Here is a 27,394-nt window from a genome sequence, read left to right as displayed (position 1 = left end):
AAGCTTGTACTGAGAAAAGGAACACTGATCTCAGTTCTAACAGTGCTTTCACATGTAGCAAACCACTGCTTGTCTTTACAAATAAACGCATGTGCGTTTCATAGTAAAGCTTTGTTGAAATTAATAAACTTTCGAAAGAACGCGATTATCTTTCAAAGTAAAGCTTGTACTGAGAATAGGAACACTGATCTCACTCCTAACAGTGCATTCACACGTAGCAAACCACTGCATGTCTTTACAAAGAAACGCATGTGTGTTTCTTACTAAAGCTTTCGTGAAATTAATAAACTTTCGAAAGAACGCGATTATCTTTCAAAGTAAAGCTTGTACTGAGAAAAGGAACACTGATCTCAGTTCTAACAGTGCTTTCAGATGTAGCAAACCACTGCTTGTCTTTACAAAGAAACGCATGTGCGTTTCATGTTAAAGCTTACGTGAAATTAATAAACTTTCGAAAGAACGCGATTATCTTTCAAAGTAAAGCTTGTACTGAGAAAAGGAACACTGACCTCAGTTCTAACAGTGCTTTCACACGTAGCAAACAACTGCTTGTCTTTACAAAAAAACGCATGTGCGTTTCATAGTAAAGCTTTTTTGAAATTAATCAACTTTCGAAAGAACGCGATTATCTTTCAAAGTAAAGCTTGTACTGAGAATAGGAACACTGATCTCACTTCTAACAGTGCATTCACACGTAGCAAACCACTGCTTGTCTTTACAAAGAAACACATGTGCGTGTAAATGTGAAGATTACGTGAAATTAATAAACTTTCGAAACAACGCGATTATCTTTCAAAGTAAAGCTTGTACTGAGAAAAGGAAGTCTGATCTCTGTTCTAACAGTGCTTTCACACGTAGCAAACCACTGCTTGTCTTTACAAAGAAACGCATGTGCGATACATATTATAGCGTTCGGGAAATTAAACTTTCGAAACAATGCTATTATCTTTCAAAGTAAAGCTTGTACTGAGAAAAGGAACACTGATGTCAGTTCTAAGAGTGCTTTCACACGCAGCAAACAACTGCTTGTCTTTACGAAAAATCCCATGTGTGTTTCTTACTAAAGGTTGCATGAAATTCATAATCTTTCGAAAGAACGCGATTAACTTTCAAAGCAAAGCTTGTACTGAGAAAAGGAACACTGATCTCAGTTCTAACAGTGCTTTCACATGTAAAAAACCACTGCTTGTCTTTACAAAGAAACGCATGTGCGTTTCTTACTAAAACTTTCGTGAAATTAATAACCTTTCGTAAGAACGCGATTATCTTTCAAGGTAAAGCTTGTAGTGAGAAAAGGAACACTGATCTCAGTTCTAACAGTGCTTTCACACATAGCAAACAAGTGCTTGTCTTTACAAAGAAACGCATGTGCGTTTCTTACTGAAGCTTTCGTAAAATTAATAAACATTCGAAAGAACGCGAATATCTTTCAAAGTAAAGCTTGTACTGAGAAAAGCAACACTGATCTCAGTTCTAACAGTGCTTTCACACGTAGCAAACAAGTGCTTGTCTTGAAAAAGAAACGCATGTGCGTTTCTTACTAAAGCATCCGTAAAATTAATAAACGTTCGAAAGAACGCGATTATCTTTCAAAGTAAAGCTTGTACTGAGAAAAGCAACACTGATCTCAGTTCTCACAGTGCTTTCACACGTAGCAAACAAGTGCTTTTCTTGACAAAGAAAAGCATGTGCGTTTCTTACTAAAGCTTTCGTGAAATTAATAAACTTCCGAAAAAACGCGATAATCTTTCAAAGTAAATCTTGTACTGAGAAAAGCAACACTGATCTCGGTTCTAACAGTGCTTTCACACGTAGCAAACAAGTGCTTGTCTTGAAAAAGAAACGCATGTGCGTTTCTTACTAAAGCTTTCGTGAAATAAATAAACTTCCGAAAGAACGCGATTATCTTTGAAAATAAAGCTTGTACTGAGAAAAGCAACACTGATCACAGTTCTAACAGTGCTTTCACACGTAGCAAACAACTGCTTGTCTTTATGAAGACACACAGGTGCGTTTCTTATTAAAGCTTTCGTGAAATTAATAAACTTTAAAGAACGCGATTATCTTTCAAAGTAAAGCTTGTACTGAGAAAAGCAACACTGATCTCAGTTCTAACAGTGCTTTCATACGTAGCAAACAACTGCTTGTCTTCACAAGAAACGCATGTGCGTTTCTTACTAAAGCTTTCGTGAAATTAATAAACCTCCGAAAGAACGCGATTATCTTTCAAAGTAAATCTTGTACTGAAAAAAGGAAAACTGATCTCGGTTCTAACAGTGCTTTCACACGTAGCAAACAACTGCTTCTCTTTACAAAGAAAAGCATGTGCGTTTCTTACTAAAGCTTTCGTGAAATTAATAAACTTTCGAAAGAACGTGATAATCTTTCAAAGTAAAGCTTGTACTGAGAAAAGCAACACTGATCTCAGTTCTAACAGTGCTTTCATACGTAGCAAACAACTGCTTGTCTTGACAAAGAAACGCATGTGCGTTTCTTACTAAAGCTTTCGTGAAATTAATAAACTTCAGAAAGAACGCGATTATCTTTCAAAGTAAAGCTTGTACTGAGAAAAGCAACACTGATCTCAGTTCTAACAGTGCTTTCAAACGTAGCAAACAAGTGCTTGTCTTTACATAGAAACGCATGTGCGTTACTTACTAAAGCATCCGTGAAATTAATAAACATTCGAAAGAACGCTATTATCTTTCAAAGTAAAGCTTGAACTGAGAAAAGCAACCCTGATCTCAGTTCTCACAGTGCTTTCACACGTTGCAAACAACTGCTTGTCTTGACAAAGAAACGCATGTGCGTTTCTTACTAAAGCTTTCGTGAAATTAATAATCTTTCGAAAGAACGCGATTATCTTTCAAAGTAAAGCTTGTACTGAGAAAAGCAACACTGATCTCAGTTCTAACAGTGCTTTCACACGTAGCAAACAACTGCTTGTCTTGACAAAGAAACGCATGTGCGTTTCTTACTAAAGCTTTCGTGAAATTAATAAACTTTCGAGAGAACGCGATTATCTTTCAAAGTAAAGCTTGTACTGAGAAAAGCAACACTGATCTCAGTTCTAACAGTGCTTTCACACGTAGCAAACAACTGCTTGTCTTTACGAAGACACGCAGGTGCGTTTCTTACTAAAGCGTTCCTGAAATTAATAATCTTCCGAAAGAACGCGATTATCTTTCAAAGTTAAGCTTGTAGTGAGAAAAGCAACTCTGATCTCAGTTCTAACAGTGCTTTCACACGTAGCAAACAAGTGCTTGTCTTGACAAAGAAAGGGATGTGTGTTTCTTACTAAAGCTTTCGTGAAATTAAGAAACTTCCGAAAGAACGCGATTATCTTTCAAAGTAAAGCTTGTACTGAGAAAAGCAACACTGATCTCAGTTCTAACAGTGCTTTCATACGTAGCAAACAACTGCTTGTCTTCACAAGAAACGCATGTGCGTTTCTTACTAAAGCTTTCGTGAAATTAATAAACTTTTGAAAGAACGTGATTATCTTTCAAAGTTAAGCTTGTACTGAGAAAAGCAACACTGATCTCAGTTCTAACCGTGCTTTCAAACATAGCAAACAAGTGCTTGTCTTTACATAGAAACGCATGTGCGTTACTTACTAAAGCATCCGTGAAATTAATAAACATTCGAAGGAACGCGATTATCTTTCAAAGTAAAGCTTGTACTGAGAAAAGCAACACTCATCGCAGTTCTCACAGTGCTTTCACACGTAGCAAACAACTCCTTGTCTTGACAAAGAAACGCATGTGCGTTTCTTACTAAAGCTTTCGTGAAATTAATAATCTTTCGAAAGAACGCGATTATCTTTCAAAGTAAAGCTTGTACTGAGAAAAGCAACACTGATCTAAGTTCTAACAGTGCTTTCACACGTAGCAAACAAGTGCTTGTCTTGAAAAAGAAACGCATGTGCGTTTCTTACTAAAGCATCCGTAAAATTAATAAACTTTGGAAAGAACGCGATTATCTTTCAAAGTAAAGCTTGTACTGAGAAAAGCAACACTGATCTCAGTTCTCACAGTGCTTTCACACGTAGCAAACAAGTGCTTTTCTTGACAAAGAAATGCATGTGCGTTTCTTACTAAAGCTTTCGTGAAATTAATAAACTTCCGAAAGAACGCGATAATCTTTCAAAGTAAATCTTGTACTGAAAAAAGCAACACTGATCTCGGTTCTAACAGTGCTTTCACACGTAGCAAACAAATGTTTGTCTTGACAAAGAAACGCATGTGCGTTTCCTACTAAAGCTTTCGTGAAATAAATAAACTTCCGAAAGAACGCGATTATCTTTGAAAATAAAGCTTGTACTGAGAAAAGCAACACTGATCACAGTTCTAACAGTGCTTTCACACGTAGCAAACAACTGCTTGTCTTTATGAAGACACACAGGTGCGTTTCTTACTAAAGCTTTCGTGAAATTAATAAACTTTAAAGAACGCTATTATCTTTCAAAGTAAAGCTTGTACTGAGAAAAGCAACACTGATCTCAGTTCTAACAGTGCTTTCACACGTAGCAAACAACTGCTTGTCTTGACAAAGAAACGCATGTGCGTTTCTTACTAAAGCGTTCGTGAAATTAATAAACTTCCGAAAGAACCCGATTATCTTTCAAAGTAAAGCTTGTACTGAGAAAAGCAACACTGATCTCAGTTCTAACAGTGCTTTCACACGTAGCAAACAACTGCTTGTCTTGACAAAGTAACGCATGTGCGTTTCATATTAAAGCTTTCGTGAAATTAATAAACTTTCGAAAGAACGCGATTATCTTTCAAAGTAAAGCTTGTACTGAGAAAAGCAACACAGATCTCAGTTCTCACAGTGCTTTCACACGTAGCAAACAAGTGCTTTTCTTGACAAAGAAACGCATGTGCGTTTCTTACTAAAGCTTTCGTGAAATTAATAAACTTCCGAAAGAACGCGATAATCTTTCAAAGTAAATCTTGTACTGAAAAAAGCAACACTGATCTCGGTTCTAACAGTGCTTTCACACGTAGCAAACAACTGCTTTTCTTTACAAAGAAACGCATGTGCATTTCTTACTAAAGCTTTCATGAAATTAATAAACTTCTGAAAAAACCCGAATATCTTTCAAAGTAAAGCTTGTACTGAGAAAAGCAACACTGATATCAGTTCTAACAGTGCTTTCACACGTAGCAAACAACTGCTTGTCTTGACAAAAACGCATGTGCATTTCTTACTAAAGCATCCGTGAAATTAATAAAGTTCCGAAAGAACGCGATTATCTTTCAAAGTAAAGCTTGTACTGAGAAAAGCAACACTGATCTCAGTTCTAACATTGCTTTCACACGTAGCAAACAACTGCTTGTCTTTACAAAGAAACGCATGTGCGTTTCTTACTAAAGCATCCGTGAAATTAATAAACTTTCGAAAGAACGCGATTATCTTTCAAAGTAAAGCTTGTACTGAGAAAAGCAACACTGATCTCAGTTCTAACAGTGCTTTCAAATGTAGCAAACAAGTGCTTGTCTTTACATAGAAACGCATGTGCGTTACTTACTAAAGCATCCGTGAAATTAATAAACATTCGAAAGAACGCGAATATCTTTCAAAGTAAAGCTTGTACTGAGAAAAGCAACACTGATCTCAGTTCTAACACTGCCTTCACACGTAGCAAACAACTGCTTGTCTTGACAATGAAACGCATGAGCGTTTCTTACTAAAGCTTTCGTGAAATTAATAAACATTAGAAAGATCGCGATTATCTTTCAAAGTAAAGCTTGTACTGAGAAAAGCAACACTGATCTCAGTTCTAACAGTGCTTTCACACGTAGCAAACAACTGCTTATCTTCACAAAGAAACGCATGTGAGTTTCTTCCTAAAGCTTTCGTGAAATTAATAAACTTTCGAAAGAACGCGATTATCTTTCAAAGTAAAGCTTGTACTGAGAAAAGCAACACTGATCTCAGTTCTAACAGTGCTTTCACAAGAAGCAAACAACTGCTTGTCTTTACAAAGAAACGCATGAGCGATTCTTACTAATGCTTTCTAGAAATTAATAAACTTCCGAAAGAACGCGATTATCTTTCAAAGTAAAGCTTGTACTGAGAAAAGCAACACTGATCTCAGTTCTAACTGTGCTTTCACACGTAGCAAACAACTGCATGTCTTTACAGGGAAACGCATGTGCGTTTCTTACTAAAGCTTTCGTGAATTAATAAACTTTCAAAAGAACGCGATTATCTTTCAAAGTAAAGCTTGTACTGAGAAAAGCAACACTGATCTCAGTTCTAACAGTGCTTTTACACGTAGCAAAAAACTGCTTGTCTTGACAAAGAAACGCATGTGCGTTTCTTACTAAAGCTTTCGTGAAATTAATAAACTTCAGAAAGAACACGATTATCTTTCAAAATAAAGCTTGTACTGAGAAAAGCAACACTGATCTCAGTTCTAACACTGCTTTCCCATGTAGCAAACAAGTGCTTGTCTTGACAAAGAAATGCATGTGCGTTTCTTACTAAAGCTTTGGTGAAATTTATAAACTTTCGAGAGAACGCGATTATCGTTCAAAGTAAAGCTTGTCCTGAGAAAAGCAACACTGATCTCAGTTCTAACACTGCTTTCACACGTAGCAAACCACTGCTAGTCTTGACAAAGAAACGCATGTGCGTTTCTTACTAAAGCATTCCTCAATTTAAAAAACTTTCAAAAGAAGGCGTTTATCTTTCAAAGTAAAGCTAGTACTGAGAAAAGCAACACTGATCTCAGTTCTAACAGTGCTTTAACACGTAGCAAACAACTGCTTGTCTTGACAAAGAAACGCATGTGCGTTTCTTACTAAAGCATTCGTGAAATTAATAAATTTCCGAAAGAACGCGATTATCTTTCAAAGTAAAGCTTGTTCTGAGAAAAGCAACACTGATCTCAGTTCTAACAGTGCTTTCACACGTAGCAAACAACTGCTTGTCTTTACAAAGAAACGCGTGTGCTTTTCTTACTAAAGCTTTCGTGAAATTAATAAACTTTCGAAAGAACGCGATAATCTTTCAAAGAAAAGCTTGTACTGAGAAAAGCAACACTGATCTCAGTTCTAACAGTGCTTTCACACGTAGCAAACAACTGCTTGTCTTTACAAAGAAACGCATGTGCGTTTCTTACTAAAGCATTCGTGAAATTAATAAACTTCCGAAAGAACGCGATTATCTTTCAAAGTAAAGCTTGTTCTGAGAAAAGCAACACTGATCTCAGTTCTAACAGTGCTTTCACACGTAGCAAACAACTGCTTGTCTTGACAAAGAAACGCATGTGCGTTTCTTACTAAAGCTTTCGTGAAATTAATAAACTTCAGAAAGAACGCGATTATCTTTCAAAGTAAAGCTTGTACTGAGAAAAGCAACACTGATCACAGTTCTAACAGTGCTTTCACACGTAGCAAACAACTGCTTGTCTTTATGAAGACACACAGGTGCGTTTCTTACTAAAGCTTTCGTGAAATTAATAAACTTTAAAGAACGCGATTATCTTTCAAAGTAAAGCTTGTACTGAGAAAAGCAACACTGATCTCAGTTCTAACTGTGCTTTCACACGTAGCAAACAACTGCTTGTCTTCACAAGAAACGCATGTGCGTTTCTTACTAAACCTTTCGTGAAATTAATAAACTTCCGAAAGAACGCGATTATCTTTCAAAGTAAATCTTGTACTGAAAAAAGGAAAACTGATCTCGGTTCTAACAGTGCTTTCACCCGTAGCAAACAACTGCTTCTCTTTACAAAGAAAAGCATGTGCCTTTCTTACTAAAGCTTTCGTGAAATTAATAAACTATCGAAAGAACGTGATAATCTTTCAAAGTAAAGCTTGTACTGAGAAAAGCAACACTGATCTCAGTTCTAACAGTGCTTTCATACGTAGCAAACAACTGCTTGTCTTGACAAAGAAACGCATGTGCGTTTCTTACTAAAGCTTTCGTGAAATTAATAAACTTCAGAAAGAACGCGATTATCTTTCAAAGTAAAGCTTGTACTGAGAAAAGCAACACTGATCTCAGTTCTAACAGTGCTTTCAAACGTAGCAAACAAGTGGTTGTCTTTACATAGAAACGCATGTGCGTTACTTACTAAAGCATCCGTGAAATTAATAAACTTCAGAAAGAACGCTATTATCTTTCAAAGTAAAGCTTGAACTGAGAAAAGCAACACTGATCTCAGTTCTCACAGTGCTTTCACACGTTGCAAACAACTGCTTGTCTTGACAAAGAAACGCATGTGCGTTTCTTACTAAAGCTTTCGTGAAATTAATAATCTTTCGAAAGAACGCGATTATCTTTCAAAGTAAAGCTTGTACTGAGAAAAGCAACACTGATCTCAGTTCTAACAGTGCTTTCACACGTAGCAAACAACTGCTTGTCTTGACAAAGAAACGCATGTGCGTTTCTTACTAAAGCTTTCGTGAAATTAATAAACTTTCGAGAGAACGCGATTATCTTTCAAAGTAAAGCTTGTACTGAGAAAAGCAACACTGATCTCAGTTCTAACAGTGCTTTCACACGTAGCAAACAACTGCTTGTCTTTACGAAGACACGCAGGTGCGTTTCTTACTAAAGCGTTCATGAAATTAATAAACTTCTGAAAGAACCCGATTATCTTTCAAAGTAAAGCTTGTACTGAGAAAAGCAACACTGATCTCAGTTCTAACAGTGCTTTCACACGTAGCAAACAACTGCTTGTCTTGACAAAGAAACGCATGTGCGTTTCATATTAAAGCTTTCGTGAAATTAATAAACTTTCGAAAGAACGCGATTATCTTTCAAAGTAAAGCTTGTACTGAGAAAAGCAACACTGATATCAGTTCTAACAGTGCTTTCACACGTAGCAAACAAATGCTTGTCTTGACGAAGACACGCAGGTGCGTTTCTTACTAAAGCATCCGTGAAATTAATAAACTTTCGAAAGAACGCGATTATCTTTCAAAGTAAATCTTGTACTGAGAAAAGCAACACTGATCTCAGTTCTAACAGTGCTTTCAAATGTAGCAAACAAGTGCTTGTCTTTACATAGAAACGCATGTGCGTTACTTACTAAAGCATCCGTGAAATTAATAAACATTCGAAAGAACGCGAATATCTTTCAAAGTAAAGCTTGTACTGAGAAAAGCAACACTGATCTCAGTTCTAACACTGCCTTCACACGTAGCAAACAACTGCTTGTCTTGACAAAGAAACGCATGTGCGTTTCTTACTGAAGCTTTCGTGAAATTAATAAACTTCAGAAAGAACGCGATTATCATTCAAAGGAAAGCTTGTACTGAGAAAAGCAACACTGATCTCAGTTCTAACACTCCTTTCACATGTAGCAAAAAACTGCTTGTCTTGACAAAGAAACGCATGTGCGTTTCTTACTAAAGCATTCCTGAAATTCAAAAACTTTCAAAAGAACGCGATTATCTTTCAAAGTAAAGCTTGTACTGAGAAAAGCAACACTGATCTCAGTTCTAACAGTGCTTTCACACGTAGCAAACAACTGCTTGTCTTGACAAAGAAACGCATGTGCGTTTCTTACTAAAGCTTTCGTGAAATTAATAAACTTTCGAAAGAACACCATTATCTTTCAAAGTAAAGCTTGTACTGAGAAAAGCAACACTGATATCAGTTCTAACAGTGCTTTCACACGTAGCAAACAACTGCTTGTCTTGACAAAAACGCATGTGCATTTCTTACTAAAGCATCCGTGAAATTAATAAAGTTCCGAAAGAACGCGATTATCTTTCAAAGTAAAGCTTGTACTGAGAAAAGCAACACTGATCTCAGTTCTAACATTGCTTTCACACGTAGCAAACAACTGCTTGTCTTTACAAAGAAACGCATGTGCGTTTCTTACTAAAGCAACCGTGAAATTAATAAACTTTCGAAAGAACGCGATTATCTTTCAAAGTAAAGCTTGTACTGAGAAAAGCAACACTGATCTCAGTTCTAACAGTGCTTTCAAATGTAGCAAACAAGTGCTTGTCTTTACATAGAAACGCATGTGCGTTACTTACTAAAGCATCCGTGAAATTAATAAACATTCGAAAGAACGCGAATATCTTTCAAAGTAAAGCTTGTACTGAGAAAAGCAACACTGATCTCAGTTCTAACACTGCCTTCACACGTAGCAAACAACTGCTTGTCTTGACAAAGAAACGCATGAGCGTTTCTTACTAAAGCTTTCGTGAAATTAATAAACATTAGAAAGATCGCGATTATCTTTCAAAGTAAAGCTTGTACTGAGAAAAGCAACACTGATCTCAGTTCTAACAGTGCTTTCACACGTAGCAAACAACTGCTTATCTTCAAAAAGAAACGCATGTGAGTTTCTTCCTAAAGCTTTCGTGAAATTAATAAACTTTCGAAAGAACGCGATTATCTTTCAAAGTAAAGCTTGTACTGAGAAAAGCAACACTGATCTCAGTTCTAACAGTGCTTTCACAAGAAGCAAACAACTGCTTGTCTTTACAAAGAAACGCATGAGCGATTCTTACTAATGCTTTCTAGAAATTAATAAACTTCCGAAAGAACGCGATTATCTTTCAAAGTAAAGCTTGTACTGAGAAAAGCAACACTGATCTCAGTTCTAACTGTGCTTTCACACGTAGCAAACAACTGCATGTCTTTACAGGGAAACGCATGTGCGTTTCTTACTAAAGCTTTCGTGAATTAATAAACTTTCGAAAGAACGCGATTATCTTTCAAAGTAAAGCTTGTACTGAGAAAAGCAACACTGATCTCAGTTCTAACAGTGCTTTTACACGTAGCAAAAAACTGCTTGTCTTGACAAAGAAACGCATGTGCGTTTCTTACTAAAGCTTTCGTGAAATTAATAAACTTCAGAAAGAACACGATTATCTTTCAAAATAAAGCTTGTACTGAGAAAAGCAACACTGATCTCAGTTCTAACACTGCTTTCCCATGTAGCAAACAAGTGCTTGTCTTGACAAAGAAATGCATGTGCGTTTCTTACTAAAGCTTTGGTGAAATTTATAAACTTTCGAGAGAACGCGATTATCGTTCAAAGTAAAGCTTGTCCTGAGAAAAGCAACACTGATCTCAGTTCTAACACTGCTTTCACACGTAGCAAACCACTGCTAGTCTTGACAAAGAAACGCATGTGCGTTTCTTACTAAAGCATTCCTCAATTTAAAAAACTTTCAAAAGAAGGCGTTTATCTTTCAAAGTAAAGCTAGTACTGAGAAAAGCAACACTGATCTCAGTTCTAACAGTGCTTTAACACGTAGCAAACAACTGCTTGTCTTGACAAAGAAACGCATGTGCGTTTCTTACTAAAGCATTCGTGAAATTAATAAATTTCCGAAAGAACGCGATTATCTTTCAAAGTAAAGCTTGTTCTGAGAAAAGCAACACTGATCTCAGTTCTAACAGTGCTTTCACACGTAGCAAACAACTGCTTGTCTTTACAAAGAAACGCGTGTGCTTTTCTTACTAAAGCTTTCGTGAAATTAATAAACTTTCGAAAGAACGCGATAATCTTTCAAAGAAAAGCTTGTACTGAGAAAAGCAACACTGGTCTCAGTTCTAACAGTGCTTTCACACGTAGCAAACAACTGCTTGTCTTTACAAAGAAACGCATGTGCGTTTCTTACTAAAGCATTCGTGAAATTAATAAACTTCCGAAAGAACGCGATTATCTTTCAAAGTAAAGCTTGTTCTGAGAAAAGCAACACTGATCTCAGTTCTAACAGTGCTTTCACACGTAGCAAACAACTGCTTGTCTTGACAAAGAAACGCATGTGCGTTTCTTACTAAAGCTTTCGTGAAATTAATAAACTTCAGAAAGAACGCGATTATCTTTCAAAGTAAAGCTTGTACTGAGAAAAGCAACACTGATCACAGTTCTAACAGTGCTTTCACACGTAGCAAACAACTGCTTGTCTTTATGAAGACACACAGGTGCGTTTCTTACTAAAGCTTTCGTGAAATTAATAAACTTTAAAGAACGCGATTATCTTTCAAAGTAAAGCTTGTACTGAGAAAAGCAACACTGATCTCAGTTCTAACTGTGCTTTCACACGTAGCAAACAACTGCTTGTCTTCACAAGAAACGCATGTGCGTTTCTTACTAAACCTTTCGTGAAATTAATAAACTTCCGAAAGAACGCGATTATCTTTCAAAGTAAATCTTGTACTGAAAAAAGGAAAACTGATCTCGGTTCTAACAGTGCTTTCACCCGTAGCAAACAACTGCTTCTCTTTACAAAGAAAAGCATGTGCCTTTCTTACTAAAGCTTTCGTGAAATTAATAAACTATCGAAAGAACGTGATAATCTTTCAAAGTAAAGCTTGTACTGAGAAAAGCAACACTGATCTCAGTTCTAACAGTGCTTTCATACGTAGCAAACAACTGCTTGTCTTGACAAAGAAACGCATGTGCGTTTCTTACTAAAGCTTTCGTGAAATTAATAAACTTCAGAAAGAACGCGATTATCTTTCAAAGTAAAGCTTGTACTGAGAAAAGCAACACTGATCTCAGTTCTAACAGTGCTTTCAAACGTAGCAAACAAGTGGTTGTCTTTACATAGAAACGCATGTGCATTACTTACTAAAGCATCCGTGAAATTAATAAACTTCAGAAAGAACGCTATTATCTTTCAAAGTAAAGCTTGAACTGAGAAAAGCAACACTGATCTCAGTTCTCACAGTGCTTTCACACGTTGCAAACAACTGCTTGTCTTGACAAAGAAACGCATGTGCGTTTCTTACTAAAGCTTTCGTGAAATTAATAATCTTTCGAAAGAACGCGATTATCTTTCAAAGTAAAGCTTGTACTGAGAAAAGCAACACTGATCTCAGTTCTAACAGTGCTTTCACACGTAGCAAACAACTGCTTGTCTTGACAAAGAAACGCATGTGCGTTTCTTACTAAAGCTTTCGTGAAATTAATAAACTTTCGAGAGAACGCGATTATCTTTCAAAGTAAAGCTTGTACTGAGAAAAGCAACACTGATCTCAGTTCTAACAGTGCTTTCACACGTAGCAAACAACTGCTTGTCTTTACGAAGACACGCAGGTGCGTTTCTTACTAAAGCGTTCGTGAAATTAATAAACTTCCGAAAGAACCCGATTATCTTTCAAAGTAAAGCTTGTACTGAGAAAAGCAACACTGATCTCAGTTCTAACAGTGCTTTCACACGTAGCAAACAACTGCTTGTCTTGACAAAGAAACGCATGTGCGTTTCATATTAAAGCTTTCGTGAAATTAATAAACTTTCGAAAGAACGCGATTATCTTTCAAAGTAAAGCTTGTACTGAGAAAAGCAACACTGATATCAGTTCTAACAGTGCTTTCACACGTAGCAAACAAATGCTTGTCTTGACGAAGACACGCAGGTGCGTTTCTTACTAAAGCATCCGTGAAATTAATAAACTTTCGAAAGAACGCGATTATCTTTCAAAGTAAATCTTGTACTGAGAAAAGCAACACTGATCTCAGTTCTAACAGTGCTTTCAAATGTAGCAAACAAGTGCTTGTCTTTACATAGAAACGCATGTGCGTTACTTACTAAAGCATCCGTGAAATTAATAAACATTCGAAAGAACGCGAATATCTTTCAAAGTAAAGCTTGTACTGAGAAAAGCAACACTGATCTCAGTTCTAACACTGCCTTCACACGTAGCAAACAACTGCTTGTCTTGACAAAGAAACGCATGTGCGTTTCTTACTGAAGCTTTCGTGAAATTAATAAACTTCAGAAAGAACGCGATTATCATTCAAAGGAAAGCTTGTACTGAGAAAAGCAACACTGATCTCAGTTCTAACACTCCTTTCACATGTAGCAAAAAACTGCTTGTCTTGACAAAGAAACGCATGTGCGTTTCTTACTAAAGCATTCCTGAAATTCAAAAACTTTCAAAAGAACGCGATTATCTTTCAAAGTAAAGCTTGTACTGAGAAAAGCAACACTGATCTCAGTTCTAACAGTGCTTTCACACGTAGCAAACAACTGCTTTTCTTGACAAAGAAACGCATGTGCGTTTCTTACTAAAGCTTTCGTGAAATTAATAAACTTTCGAAAGAACACCATTATCTTTCAAAGTAAAGCTTGTACTGAGAAAAGCAACACTGATATCAGTTCTAACAGTGCTTTCACACGTAGCAAACAACTGCTTGTCTTGACAAAAACGCATGTGCATTTCTTACTAAAGCATCCGTGAAATTAATAAAGTTCCGAAAGAACGCGATTATCTTTCAAAGTAAAGCTTGTACTGAGAAAAGCAACACTGATCTCAGTTCTAACATTGCTTTCACACGTAGCAAACAACTGCTTGTCTTTACAAAGAAACGCATGTGCGTTTCTTACTAAAGCATCCGTGAAATTAATAAACTTTCGAAAGAACGCGATTATCTTTCAAAGTAAAGCTTGTACTGAGAAAAGCAACACTGATCTCAGTTCTAACAGTGCTTTCAAATGTAGCAAACAAGTGCTTGTCTTTACATAGAAACGCATGTGCGTTACTTACTAAAGCATCCGTGAAATTAATAAACATTCGAAAGAACGCGAATATCTTTCAAAGTAAAGCTTGTACTGAGAAAAGCAACACTGATCTCAGTTCTAACACTGCCTTCACACGTAGCAAACAACTGCTTGTCTTGACAAAGAAACGCATGAGCGTTTCTTACTAAAGCTTTCGTGAAATTAATAAACATTAGAAAGATCGCGATTATCTTTCAAAGTAAAGCTTGTACTGAGAAAAGCAACACTGATCTCAGTTCTAACAGTGCTTTCACACGTAGCAAACAACTGCTTATCTTCACAAAGAAACGCATGTGAGTTTCTTCCTAAAGCTTTCGTGAAATTAATAAACTTTCGAAAGAACGCGATTATCTTTCAAAGTAAAGCTTGTACTGAGAAAAGCAACACTGATCTCAGTTCTAACAGTGCTTTCACAAGAAGCAAACAACTGCTTGTCTTTACAAAGAAACGCATGAGCGATTCTTACTAATGCTTTCTAGAAATTAATAAACTTCCGAAAGAACGCGATTATCTTTCAAAGTAAAGCTTGTACTGAGAAAAGCAACACTGATCTCAGTTCTAACTGTGCTTTCACACGTAGCAAACAACTGCATGTCTTTACAGGGAAACGCATGTGCGTTTCTTACTAAAGCTTTCGTGAATTAATAAACTTTCGAAAGAACGCGATTATCTTTCAAAGTAAAGCTTGTACTGAGAAAAGCAACACTGATCTCAGTTCTAACAGTGCTTTTACACGTAGCAAAAAACTGCTTGTCTTGACAAAGAAACGCATGTGCGTTTCTTACTAAAGCTTTCGTGAAATTAATAAACTTCAGAAAGAACACGATTATCTTTCAAAATAAAGCTTGTACTGAGAAAAGCAACACTGATCTCAGTTCTAACACTGCTTTCCCATGTAGCAAACAAGTGCTTGTCTTGACAAAGAAATGCATGTGCGTTTCTTACTAAAGCTTTGGTGAAATTTATAAACTTTCGAGAGAACGCGATTATCGTTCAAAGTAAAGCTTGTCCTGAGAAAAGCAACACTGATCTCAGTTCTAACACTGCTTTCACACGTAGCAAACCACTGCTAGTCTTGACAAAGAAACGCATGTGCGTTTCTTACTAAAGCATTCCTCAATTTAAAAAACTTTCAAAAGAAGGCGTTTATCTTTCAAAGTAAAGCTAGTACTGAGAAAAGCAACACTGATCTCAGTTCTAACAGTGCTTTAACACGTAGCAAACAACTGCTTGTCTTGACAAAGAAACGCATGTGCGTTTCTTACTAAAGCATTCGTGAAATTAATAAATTTCCGAAAGAACGCGATTATCTTTCAAAGTAAAGCTTGTTCTGAGAAAAGCAACACTGATCTCAGTTCTAACAGTGCTTTCACACGTAGCAAACAACTGCTTGTCTTTACAAAGAAACGCGTGTGCTTTTCTTACTAAAGCTTTCGTGAAATTAATAAACTTTCGAAAGAACGCGATAATCTTTCAAAGAAAAGCTTGTACTGAGAAAAGCAACACTGATCTCAGTTCTAACAGTGCTTTCACACGTAGCAAACAACTGCTTGTCTTTACAAAGAAACGCATGTGCGTTTCTTACTAAAGCATTCGTGAAATTAATAAACTTCCGAAAGAACGCGATTATCTTTCAAAGTAAAGCTTGTTCTGAGAAAAGCAACACTGATCTCAGTTCTAACAGTGCTTTCACACGTAGCAAACAACTGCTTGTCTTGACAAAGAAACGCATGTGCGTTTCTTACTAAAGCTTTCGTGAAATTAATAAACTTCAGAAAGAACGCGATTATCTTTCAAAGTAAAGCTTGTACTGAGAAAAGCAACACTGATCACAGTTCTAACAGTGCTTTCACACGTAGCAAACAACTGCTTGTCTTTATGAAGACACACAGGTGCGTTTCTTACTAAAGCTTTCGTGAAATTAATAAACTTTAAAGAACGCGATTATCTTTCAAAGTAAAGCTTGTACTGAGAAAAGCAACACTGATCTCAGTTCTAACTGTGCTTTCACACGTAGCAAACAACTGCTTGTCTTCACAAGAAACGCATGTGCGTTTCTTACTAAACCTTTCGTGAAATTAATAAACTTCCGAAAGAACGCGATTATCTTTCAAAGTAAATCTTGTACTGAAAAAAGGAAAACTGATCTCGGTTCTAACAGTGCTTTCACCCGTAGCAAACAACTGCTTCTCTTTACAAAGAAAAGCATGTGCCTTTCTTACTAAAGCTTTCGTGAAATTAATAAACTATCGAAAGAACGTGATAATCTTTCAAAGTAAAGCTTGTACTGAGAAAAGCAACACTGATCTCAGTTCTAACAGTGCTTTCATACGTAGCAAACAACTGCTTGTCTTGACAAAGAAACGCATGTGCGTTTCTTACTAAAGCTTTCGTGAAATTAATAAACTTCAGAAAGAACGCGATTATCTTTCAAAGTAAAGCTTGTACTGAGAAAAGCAACACTGATCTCAGTTCTAACAGTGCTTTCAAACGTAGCAAACAAGTGGTTGTCTTTACATAGAAACGCATGTGCATTACTTACTAAAGCATCCGTGAAATTAATAAACTTCAGAAAGAACGCTATTATCTTTCAAAGTAAAGCTTGAACTGAGAAAAGCAACACTGATCTCAGTTCTCACAGTGCTTTCACACGTTGCAAACAACTGCTTGTCTTGACAAAGAAACGCATGTGCGTTTCTTACTAAAGCTTTCGTGAAATTAATAATCTTTCGAAAGAACGCGATTATCTTTCAAAGTAAAGCTTGTACTGAGAAAAGCAACACTGATCTCAGTTCTAACAGTGCTTTCACACGTAGCAAACAACTGCTTGTCTTGACAAAGAAACGCATGTGCGTTTCTTACTAAAGCTTTCGTGAAATTAATAAACTTTCGAGAGAACGCGATTATCTTTCAAAGTAAAGCTTGTACTGAGAAAAGCAACACTGATCTCAGTTCTAACAGTGCTTTCACACGTAGCAAACAACTGCTTGTCTTTACGAAGACACGCAGGTGCGTTTCTTACTAAAGCGTTCGTGAAATTAATAAACTTCCGAAAGAACCCGATTATCTTTCAAAGTAAAGCTTGTACTGAGAAAAGCAACACTGATCTCAGTTCTAACAGTGCTTTCACACGTAGCAAACAACTGCTTGTCTTGACAAAGAAACGCATGTGCGTTTCATATTAAAGCTTTCGTGAAATTAATAAACTTTCGAAAGAACGCGATTATCTTTCAAATTAAAGCTTGTACTGAGAAAAGCAACACTGATATCAGTTCTAACAGTGCTTTCACACGTAGCAAACAAATGCTTGTCTTGACGAAGACACGCAGGTGCGTTTCTTACTAAAGCATCCGTGAAATTAATAAACTTTCGAAAGAACGCGATTATCTTTCAAAGTAAATCTTGTACTGAGAAAAGCAACACTGATCTCAGTTCTAACAGTGCTTTCAAATGTAGCAAACAAGTGCTTGTCTTTACATAGAAACGCATGTGCGTTACTTACTAAAGCATCCGTGAAATTAATAAACATTCGAAAGAACGCGAATATCTTTCAAAGTAAAGCTTGTACTGAGAAAAGCAACACTGATCTCAGTTCTAACACTGCCTTCACACGTAGCAAACAACTGCTTGTCTTGACAAAGAAACGCATGTGCGTTTCTTACTGAAGCTTTCGTGAAATTAATAAACTTCAGAAAGAACGCGATTATCATTCAAAGGAAAGCTTGTACTGAGAAAAGCAACACTGATCTCAGTTCTAACACTCCTTTCACATGTAGCAAAAAACTGCTTGTCTTGACAAAGAAACGCATGTGCGTTTCTTACTAAAGCATTCCTGAAATTAAAAAACTTTCAAAAGAACGCGATTATCTTTCAAAGTAAAGCTTGTACTGAGAAAAGCAACACTGATCTCAGTTCTAACAGTGCTTTCACACGTAGCAAACAACTGCTTTTCTTGACAAAGAAACGCATGTGCGTTTCTTACTAAAGCTTTCGTGAAATTAATAAACTTTCGAAAGAACACCATTATCTTTCAAAGTAAAGCTTGTACTGAGAAAAGCAACACTGATATCAGTTCTAACAGTGCTTTCACACGTAGCAAACAACTGCTTGTCTTGACAAAAACGCATGTGCATTTCTTACTAAAGCATCCGTGAAATTAATAAAGTTCCGAAAGAACGCGATTATCTTTCAAAGTAAAGCTTGTACTGAGAAAAGCAACACTGATCTCAGTTCTAACATTGCTTTCACACGTAGCAAACAACTGCTTGTCTTTACAAAGAAACGCATGTGCGTTTCTTACTAAAGCATCCGTGAAATTAATAAACTTTCGAAAGAACGCGATTATCTTTCAAAGTAAAGCTTGTACTGAGAAAAGCAACACTGATCTCAGTTCTAACAGTGCTTTCAAATGTAGCAAACAAGTGCTTGTCTTTACATAGAAACGCATGTGCGTTACTTACTAAAGCATCCGTGAAATTAATAAACATTCGAAAGAACGCGAATATCTTTCAAAGTAAAGCTTGTACTGAGAAAAGCAACACTGATCTCAGTTCTAACACTGCCTTCACACGTAGCAAACAACTGCTTGTCTTGACAAAGAAACGCATGAGCGTTTCTTACTAAAGCTTTCGTGAAATTAATAAACATTAGAAAGATCGCGATTATCTTTCAAAGTAAAGCTTGTACTGAGAAAAGCAACACTGATCTCAGTTCTAACAGTGCTTTCACACGTAGCAAACAACTGCTTATCTTCACAAAGAAACGCATGTGAGTTTCTTCCTAAAGCTTTCGTGAAATTAATAAACTTTCGAAAGAACGCGATTATCTTTCAAAGTAAAGCTTGTACTGAGAAAAGCAACACTGATCTCAGTTCTAACAGTGCTTTCACAAGAAGCAAACAACTGCTTGTCTTTACAAAGAAACGCATGAGCGATTCTTACTAATGCTTTCTAGAAATTAATAAACTTCCGAAAGAACGCGATTATCTTTCAAAGTAAAGCTTGTACTGAGAAAAGCAACACTGATCTCAGTTCTAACTGTGCTTTCACACGTAGCAAACAACTGCATGTCTTTACAGGGAAACGCATGTGCGTTTCTTACTAAAGCTTTCGTGAATTAATAAACTTTCGAAAGAACGCGATTATCTTTCAAAGTAAAGCTTGTACTGAGAAAAGCAACACTGATCTCAGTTCTAACAGTGCTTTTACACGTAGCAAAAAACTGCTTGTCTTGACAAAGAAACGCATGTGCGTTTCTTACTAAAGCTTTCGTGAAATTAATAAACTTCAGAAAGAACACGATTATCTTTCAAAATAAAGCTTGTACTGAGAAAAGCAACACTGATCTCAGTTCTAACACTGCTTTCCCATGTAGCAAACAAGTGCTTGTCTTGACAAAGAAATGCATGTGCGTTTCTTACTAAAGCTTTGGTGAAATTTATAAACTTTCGAGAGAACGCGATTATCGTTCAAAGTAAAGCTTGTCCTGAGAAAAGCAACACTGATCTCAGTTCTAACACTGCTTTCACACGTAGCAAACCACTGCTAGTCTTGACAAAGAAACGCATGTGCGTTTCTTACTAAAGCATTCCTGAATTTAAAAAACTTTCAAAAGAAGGCGTTTATCTTTCAAAGTAAAGCTAGTACTGAGAAAAGCAACACTGATCTCAGTTCTAACAGTGCTTTAACACGTAGCAAACAACTGCTTGTCTTGACAAAGAAACGCATGTGCGTTTCTTACTAAAGCATTCGTGAAATTAATAAATTTCCGAAAGAACGCGATTATCTTTCAAAGTAAAGCTTGTTCTGAGAAAAGCAACACTGATCTCAGTTCTAACAGTGCTTTCACACGTAGCAAACAACTGCTTGTCTTTACAAAGAAACGCGTGTGCTTTTCTTACTAAAGCTTTCGTGAAATTAATAAACTTTCGAAAGAACGCGATAATCTTTCAAAGAAAAGCTTGTACTGAGAAAAGCAACACTGATCTCAGTTCTAACAGTGCTTTCACACGTAGCAAACAACTGCTTGTCTTTACAAAGAAACGCATGTGCGTTTCTTACTAAAGCATTCGTGAAATTAATAAACTTCCGAAAGAACGCGATTATCTTTCAAAGTAAAGCTTGTTCTGAGAAAAGCAACACTGATCTCAGTTCTAACAGTGCTTTCACACGTAGCAAACAACTGCTTGTCTTGACAAAGAAACGCATGTGCGTTTCTTACTAAAGCTTTCGTGAAATTAATAAACTTCAGAAAGAACGCGATTATCTTTCAAAGTAAAGCTTGTACTGAGAAAAGCAACACTGATCACAGTTCTAACAGTGCTTTCACACGTAGCAAACAACTGCTTGTCTTTATGAAGACACACAGGTGCGTTTCTTACTAAAGCTTTCGTGAAATTAATAAACTTTAAAGAACGCGATTATCTTTCAAAGTAAAGCTTGTACTGAGAAAAGCAACACTGATCTCAGTTCTAACTGTGCTTTCACACGTAGCAAACAACTGCTTGTCTTCACAAGAAACGCATGTGCGTTTCTTACTAAACCTTTCGTGAAATTAATAAACTTCCGAAAGAACGCGATTATCTTTCAAAGTAAATCTTGTACTGAAAAAAGGAAAACTGATCTCGGTTCTAACAGTGCTTTCACCCGTAGCAAACAACTGCTTCTCTTTACAAAGAAAAGCATGTGCCTTTCTTACTAAAGCTTTCGTGAAATTAATAAACTATCGAAAGAACGTGATAATCTTTCAAAGTAAAGCTTGTACTGAGAAAAGCAACACTGATCTCAGTTCTAACAGTGCTTTCATACGTAGCAAACAACTGCTTGTCTTGACAAAGAAACGCATGTGCGTTTCTTACTAAAGCTTTCGTGAAATTAATAAACTTCAGAAAGAACGCGATTATCTTTCAAAGTAAAGCTTGTACTGAGAAAAGCAACACTGATCTCAGTTCTAACAGTGCTTTCAAACGTAGCAAACAAGTGGTTGTCTTTACATAGAAACGCATGTGCGTTACTTACTAAAGCATCCGTGAAATTAATAAACTTCAGAAAGAACGCTATTATCTTTCAAAGTAAAGCTTGAACTGAGAAAAGCAACACTGATCTCAGTTCTCACAGTGCTTTCACACGTTGCAAACAACTGCTTGTCTTGACAAAGAAACGCATGTGCGTTTCTTACTAAAGCTTTCGTGAAATTAATAATCTTTCGAAAGAACGCGATTATCTTTCAAAGTAAAGCTTGTACTGAGAAAAGCAACACTGATCTCAGTTCTAACAGTGCTTTCACACGTAGCAAACAACTGCTTGTCTTGACAAAGAAACGCATGTGCGTTTCTTACTAAAGCTTTCGTGAAATTAATAAACTTTCGAGAGAACGCGATTATCTTTCAAAGTAAAGCTTGTACTGAGAAAAGCAACACTGATCTCAGTTCTAACAGTGCTTTCACACGTAGCAAACAACTGCTTGTCTTTACGAAGACACGCAGGTGCGTTTCTTACTAAAGCGTTCGTGAAATTAATAAACTTCCGAAAGAACCCGATTATCTTTCAAAGTAAAGCTTGTACTGAGAAAAGCAACACTGATCTCAGTTCTAACAGTGCTTTCACACGTAGCAAACAACTGCTTGTCTTGACAAAGAAACGCATGTGCGTTTCATATTAAAGCTTTCGTGAAATTAATAAACTTTCGAAAGAACGCGATTATCTTTCAAAGTAAAGCTTGTACTGAGAAAAGCAACACTGATATCAGTTCTAACAGTGCTTTCACACGTAGCAAACAAATGCTTGTCTTGACGAAGACACGCAGGTGCGTTTCTTACTAAAGCATCCGTGAAATTAATAAACTTTCGAAAGAACGCGATTATCTTTCAAAGTAAATCTTGTACTGAGAAAAGCAACACTGATCTCAGTTCTAACAGTGCTTTCAAATGTAGCAAACAAGTGCTTGTCTTTACATAGAAACGCATGTGCGTTACTTACTAAAGCATCCGTGAAATTAATAAACATTCGAAAGAACGCGAATATCTTTCAAAGTAAAGCTTGTACTGAGAAAAGCAACACTGATCTCAGTTCTAACACTGCCTTCACACGTAGCAAACAACTGCTTGTCTTGACAAAGAAACGCATGTGCGTTTCTTACTGAAGCTTTCGTGAAATTAATAAACTTCAGAAAGAACGCGATTATCATTCAAAGGAAAGCTTGTACTGAGAAAAGCAACACTGATCTCAGTTCTAACACTCCTTTCACATGTAGCAAAAAACTGCTTGTCTTGACAAAGAAACGCATGTGCGTTTCTTACTAAAGCATTCCTGAAATTAAAAAACTTTCAAAAGAACGCGATTATCTTTCAAAGTAAAGCTTGTACTGAGAAAAGCAACACTGATCTCAGTTCTAACAGTGCTTTCACACGTAGCAAACAACTGCTTGTCTTGACAAAGAAACGCATGTGCGTTTCTTACTAAAGCTTTCGTGAAATTAATAAACTTTCGAAAGAACACCATTATCTTTCAAAGTAAAGCTTGTTCTGAGAAAAGCAACACTGATCTCAGTTCTAACAGTGCTTTCACACGTAGCAAACAACTGCTTGTCTTGACAAAGAAACGCATGTGCGTTTCTTACTAAAGCTTTCGTGAAATTAATAAACTTCAGAAAGAACGCGATTATCTTTCAAAGTAAAGCTTGTACTGAGAAAAGCAACACTGATCACAGTTCTAACAGTGCTTTCACACGTAGCAAACAACTGCTTGTCTTTATGAAGACACACAGGTGCGTTTCTTACTAAAGCTTTCGTGAAATTAATAAACTTTAAAGAACGCGATTATCTTTCAAAGTAAAGCTTGTACTGAGAAAAGCAACACTGATCTCAGTTCTAACTGTGCTTTCACACGTAGCAAACAACTGCTTGTCTTCACAAGAAACGCATGTGCGTTTCTTACTAAACCTTTCGTGAAATTAATAAACTTCCGAAAGAACGCGATTATCTTTCAAAGTAAATCTTGTACTGAAAAAAGGAAAACTGATCTCGGTTCTAACAGTGCTTTCACCCGTAGCAAACAACTGCTTCTCTTTACAAAGAAAAGCATGTGCCTTTCTTACTAAAGCTTTCGTGAAATTAATAAACTATCGAAAGAACGTGATAATCTTTCAAAGTAAAGCTTGTACTGAGAAAAGCAACACTGATCTCAGTTCTAACAGTGCTTTCATACGTAGCAAACAACTGCTTGTCTTGACAAAGAAACGCATGTGCGTTTCTTACTAAAGCTTTCGTGAAATTAATAAACTTCAGAAAGAACGCGATTATCTTTCAAAGTAAAGCTTGTACTGAGAAAAGCAACACTGATCTCAGTTCTAACAGTGCTTTCAAACGTAGCAAACAAGTGGTTGTCTTTACATAGAAACGCATGTGCGTTACTTACTAAAGCATCCGTGAAATTAATAAACTTCAGAAAGAACGCTATTATCTTTCAAAGTAAAGCTTGAACTGAGAAAAGCAACACTGATCTCAGTTCTCACAGTGCTTTCACACGTTGCAAACAACTGCTTGTCTTGACAAAGAAACGCATGTGCGTTTCTTACTAAAGCTTTCGTGAAATTAATAATCTTTCGAAAGAACGCGATTATCTTTCAAAGTAAAGCTTGTACTGAGAAAAGCAACACTGATCTCAGTTCTAACAGTGCTTTCACACGTAGCAAACAACTGCTTGTCTTGACAAAGAAACGCATGTGCGTTTCTTACTAAAGCTTTCGTGAAATTAATAAACTTTCGAGAGAACGCGATTATCTTTCAAAGTAAAGCTTGTACTGAGAAAAGCAACACTGATCTCAGTTCTAACAGTGCTTTCACACGTAGCAAACAACTGCTTGTCTTTACGAAGACACGCAGGTGCGTTTCTTACTAAAGCGTTCGTGAAATTAATAAACTTCCGAAAGAACCCGATTATCTTTCAAAGTAAAGCTTGTACTGAGAAAAGCAACACTGATCTCAGTTCTAACAGTGCTTTCACACGTAGCAAACAACTGCTTGTCTTGACAAAGAAACGCATGTGCGTTTCATATTAAAGCTTTCGTGAAATTAATAAACTTTCGAAAGAACGCGATTATCTTTCAAAGTAAAGCTTGTACTGAGAAAAGCAACACTGATATCAGTTCTAACAGTGCTTTCACACGTAGCAAACAAATGCTTGTCTTGACGAAGACACGCAGGTGCGTTTCTTACTAAAGCATCCGTGAAATTAATAAACTTTCGAAAGAACGCGATTATCTTTCAAAGTAAATCTTGTACTGAGAAAAGCAACACTGATCTCAGTTCTAACAGTGCTTTCAAATGTAGCAAACAAGTGCTTGTCTTTACATAGAAACGCATGTGCGTTACTTACTAAAGCATCCGTGAAATTAATAAACATTCGAAAGAACGCGAATATCTTTCAAAGTAAAGCTTGTACTGAGAAAAGCAACACTGATCTCAGTTCTAACACTGCCTTCACACGTAGCAAACAACTGCTTGTCTTGACAAAGAAACGCATGTGCGTTTCTTACTGAAGCTTTCGTGAAATTAATAAACTTCAGAAAGAACGCGATTATCATTCAAAGGAAAGCTTGTACTGAGAAAAGCAACACTGATCTCAGTTCTAACACTCCTTTCACATGTAGCAAAAAACTGCTTGTCTTGACAAAGAAACGCATGTGCGTTTCTTACTAAAGCATTCCTGAAATTAAAAAACTTTCAAAAGAACGCGATTATCTTTCAAAGTAAAGCTTGTACTGAGAAAAGCAACACTGATCTCAGTTCTAACAGTGCTTTCACACGTAGCAAACAACTGCTTGTCTTGACAAAGAAACGCATGTGCGTTTCTTACTAAAGCTTTCGTGAAATTAATAAACTTTCGAAAGAACACCATTATCTTTCAAAGTAAAGCTTGTACTGAGAAAAGCAACACTGATCTCAGTTCTAACAGTTCTTTAACACGTAGCAAACAACTGCTTGTCTTGACAAAGAAACACATGTGCGTTTCTTAGTAAAGCTTTCGTGAAATTAATAAACTTTCGAAAGAACGCGATTATCTTTCAAAGTAAAGCTTGTACTGAGAAAAGTCACACTGATCTCTGTTCTAATTGTGCTTTCACACGTAGCAAACAACTGCATGTCTTTACAGGGAAACGCATGTGCGTTTCTTACTAAAGCTTTCGTGAAATTAATAAACTATCGAGAACGCGATTATCTTTCAAAGTAAAGCTTGTACTGAGAAAAGCAACACTGATCTCAGTTCTAACAGTGCTTTCACACGTAAGAAACACCTGCTTGTCTTGACAAAGAAACGCATGTGTGTTTCTTAGTAAAGCTTTCGTGAAATTAATAAACTTCCGAAAGAACGCGATTATCTTTCAATGTAAAGCTTGTACTGAGAAAAGCAACACTGATCTCAGATCTAACATTGCTTTCAAACGTAGCAAACAAGTGCTTGTCTTTACATAGAAAAGCATGTGCGTTTCTTACTAAAGCATCCGTGAAATTAATTAACTTTCGAAAGAACGTGATTATCTTTCAAAGTAAAGCTTGTACTGAGAAAAGCAACACTGATCTCAGTTCTAACACTGCTTTCACACATAGCAAACAACTGCTTGTCTTGACAAAGAAACGCATGTGCGTTTCTTACTAAAGCTTTCGTGAAATAAATAAACTTCCGAAAGAAAGCGATTATCTTTCAAAATAAAGCTTGTATTGAGAAAATCAACACTGATCTCAGTTCTAACAGTGCTTTCACACGTAGCAAACAACTGCTTGTCTCGAAAAAGAAAGGCATGTGCGTTTCTTAATAAACCTTTCGTGAAATTAATAAACATTAGAAAGATCGCGATTATCTTTCAAAGTAAAGCTTGTACTGAGAAAAGCAACACTGATCTCAGTTCTAAAAGTGCTTTCACACGTAGCAAACTACTGCTTGTCTTTACATAGAATCGCATTGGCGTTTCTCACTAAAGCATTCGTGAAATTAATAAACTTTCGAAAGATCGCTATTATCTTTCAAAGTAAAGCTTGTACTGAGAAAAGCAACACTGATCTCAGTTCTAACAGTGCTTTCACACGTAGCAAACAACTGCTTGTCTTGACAAAGAAACGCATGCGCGTTTCTTACTGAAGTTTTCGTGAAATTAATAAACTTCAGAAAGAACGCGATTATCTTTCAAAGGAAAGCTTGTCCTGAGAAAAGCAACACTGATCTCAGTTCTAACACTCCTTTCACACGTAGCAAACAACTGCTTGTCTTGACAACGAAACGCATGTGCGTTTCTTACTAAAGCTTTCGTGAAATTAATAAACATTAAAGAACGCGATTATCATTCAAATTAAAGCTTGTACTGAGAAAAGCAACACTGACCTCAGTTCTAACAGTGCTTTCACACGTAGCAAACAACTGCTTGTCTTCACAAGAAACGCATGTGCGTTTCTAACTAAAGCTTTCGTGAAATTAATAAACTTTTGAAAGAACACGATTATCTTTCAAAGTTAAGCTTGTACTGAGAAAAGCAACACTGATCTCAGTTCTAAAAGTGCTTTCAAACGTAGCAAACAAGTGCTTGTCTTTACATAGAAACGCATGTGCGTTACTTACTTAAGCATCCGTGAAATTAATAAACATTAGAAAGAACGCGATTATCTTTCAAAGTAAAGCTTGTACTGAGAAAAGGAAGACTGATCTCAATTCTAACAGTGCTTTCACACGTAGCAAACCACTGCTTGTCTTTAAAAGAAACGCATGTGCGTTTCTTACTAAAGCTTTCGTCAAATTAATAAACTTTCGAAAGAACGCAATTATCTTTCAAAGTTAAGCTTGTACTGTGAAAAGGAACACTGATCTCAGTTCTAACAGTGCTTTCACACATAGCAAACAATTGCTTGTCTT

This window comes from Chionomys nivalis, chromosome 18 (genome assembly GCF_950005125.1).
Source record: "Chionomys nivalis chromosome 18, mChiNiv1.1, whole genome shotgun sequence".
Taxonomy (NCBI): domain Eukaryota; kingdom Metazoa; phylum Chordata; class Mammalia; order Rodentia; family Cricetidae; genus Chionomys; species Chionomys nivalis.
The sequence above is the reverse complement of the archived record's forward strand: the minus strand, read 5'-3'. Positions refer to the sequence as shown.